The sequence below is a fragment of the Quercus suber genome, unplaced genomic scaffold (genome assembly GCF_002906115.3).
Source record: "Quercus suber isolate HL8 unplaced genomic scaffold, Cork oak 2.0 scaffold_337, whole genome shotgun sequence".
In the NCBI taxonomy this organism is placed as follows: domain Eukaryota; kingdom Viridiplantae; phylum Streptophyta; class Magnoliopsida; order Fagales; family Fagaceae; genus Quercus; species Quercus suber.
In genome coordinates this window covers 571,822-574,763 of record NW_027069789.1, presented here as the reverse complement: position 1 = coordinate 574,763, position 2,942 = coordinate 571,822, and positions in this window count along the sequence as shown.

The following is a 2,942-nucleotide window of genomic DNA, read 5'->3' as shown; positions in this document are numbered from 1 at the left end:
AAATTAAAAAAAAAAAAAAAAAAAATTGCAAGAGACAATCAATAAAGATGGAAAACTAAAAGAAAAAAAAAATAGTGACATAGCCACTATATGACTCAATAAAAGCATAACAACAGTAAATAATACACTTCAACTTATATATATATATATATATATAAAAGCTACTGTGATTATGTCAAAAAAATAGACAAAAAAATTAGAAATATGAGGAAAAAAAAGTTTTGGTTTGATAGTGCCTTTACCTCTTTGTATATATCTTTGTAATGTGAATATTTATTCAACTTTTTCTTAGAAAAAAAAAAAGTATAGTATCCTAGATTTTTCAATTAAGTTAGAGTTAGAAAATGAAAAAAAAAAAAAATCATATATATGTGTGTACACACACACAACTAGACTTTGTAATTTATTTCTAAGGAAATTTATAGGTGGTCCTTCTCAAGTTTGCACGTATAAATTATGTTGGTCAATCAGATTCATGCTTTAAGTATGGCTTGGCTTGTAATATATATATATATATATATATAATAAAATAAAAACCTTATTAAGTCATGCATTTATGACCTATTTACTAGTATGAAAGTTGCATAAAATAAAGAGATGATATTCAGGCAATCGATGAATTGTTAAGAAAAAAAATGTATCCCCTTTTAATATGTCTCAATAACTATAATCGTAAAATGCTTTAACTTCTCAAGAGCCTTGATTAGTCTATTGACTATTCTCGTTTACAAGGGATATTAAAATTATGAGAAATGCTACGTCTACAATAATTTTATAACATTTTTACAACAAATCTCAGGTGGTTAGTTGTTATTGGTTCAAATTTGAAACTAACACTAAGATTAATTTTTTGCCTCAACAATAACAACCAGTAACAACCTGCTACTTAGGATTTGTTGTAAAAATGTTGTAAGAATGTTGTAGACATATCATTTCTCTAAAATTATATAAAATCTCCTCTCTTCTAACTATAAATGCTTGTGGGGTGCGGGGGCAAGAGTTAGGATTCAAGTCTTCAAGAAAGAGTTTCACACACATATACACTTAAATTAGCTTAGAGTAGAAATTCTATCTTGTAATATTTCCGCACCCGTCATATAAGATTTAATGACAGCCTCTTAGGAACCATTGAAACCAGTCTTAGTAATGGTCCAGTCCATTTTGACTGCTTTCCAAACTTTTCAGTGGCTCTAGAAGACCCACATGTTATGAAAACCCTTACCCTCAATATCAAGACCTTTGGTACCCTTGTGTTACCCGGAGTCAGACAAATAGCCTTGATATACAGAGTGTATTACAAGTGCATGAAGACGAACTTCAATGTTCAAGCACTTGACAAAAGCCCCAAAGGAGAAACTACCCTGATCCAGACCACAGACACTCAAGCTAACATTCAGGTTCCCAAAACCCTGAAATGGTCTCAGGTTACTTTCCCTCATGATTGGATGATTGAAAATGAGAATTTCCATCATCAGATCCAAAACCCCGCTAGGAACACCCTGATCTAGACTATGTCCAGCAACTAGCCGATGGCTCGGTTAGAATCAGCTTTGACCATTCTAGGTTAAGACCACCAGTAGGTTCACCTCCTACACCCCATCATGTTATGAGGATCCCAGGTTTAGATCTTTACCAGATCTACACAAAGCCTCCCGCAGTTCCTATTTCTCTTAAGAATAGACCTGCATCCCAGGAGTACATCCAGACCTCTAGCACCTTTCCTAAGTCTAGAAGAGACTTAGATCTAGAGCTCCAAGGTGTCCAACCAAATCCCAGGTTAGCACACCCTGTACACAGCCAGACAAGAATCAGTTGCTGATGAGGAAGAAAAGAAAAGTAGAATCCATCACCAACAGGTAGTGATATGGTAAATCCCTACCAACAGGAACCCCAAGATCCTTTCCAGCAGAATCTGGAATCGATTACGAGCTATGGTATCAGTAAAGAAGTTCACCCTGATATGGATGCCCTAGGTGATGAGTTTGAGTCAGAAGCTAACAGACTCAAAAGAGAAGCCTATAGAGCCAACCACACCCTCGAACAAAAGAAAGAAGTTCTCGTTAAGTGGCAGACCTTCATGAAAGAGATATCCATCAATGTCCCTTTCTTTGAGTACTTCGAGACCTACTTTGAATGGCACAAGAAGACTTGTGTCCTCACCAAAACCAATTGGACAAAACCCCTAGCAAGGACGCTAGTGGTAAACCCAAACCCCAGAAGTTGTTAGATCTCACCATCCACCGCAGGAAGCCGTAATCTTCAACCACCGTGGAACAGATCTAGTTGCCTCTCCCTTCAAAACCCCTACCACCTCAGAAGAAACGGTAGTGAAGAAGGTCATAGAGCAAAACAACTACACCAACCAGTGTCTAGGTGTCATAGGAAAACAGCTTGATAAACTTGAAGACAAGGTAGACAGCAAGGTTATTCCCCAGCCAGCTAATCCTAGCAAACCTGTCAAAGCCTTAGAAAAACCTTTAGTCAAGCTCCCCACAACTAGGCAACCCAGCCTTAGATCTAAGGACAAAACAGCCTTAGAAATTGTCAACCAAAAGCTTGAAGAACTTGTGAAGCAGGAACCTGTTACCCCTTCACCAGTTAGTACTTCAACCATGTATAGATCCCCGTCTTCAATTCAACAGATTAATTGTCTTAGACGTCCATACAGCTTCTAGCAGTTCTAGCACCTCCTCCTCGGAAAGTGACAAGGAGATAGAACACCTAGAAAACCAGTTTAAAAGTTAAGCTTAACGAAGCGACAATCCAAAGGTAACCCCTACTAGCCTAACCAGAAATTGGTATCCTAGACCAACACCCCTGACCTCCAGTTCGAGGAAAGGAACTTGAATACCCAGTTTTCAGTCTCTTCAGGTAAACTCTATGAATGGAACATAGATGGTCTATCTGAACAGAAATACTGAACAGACTCCAGCATATGACCA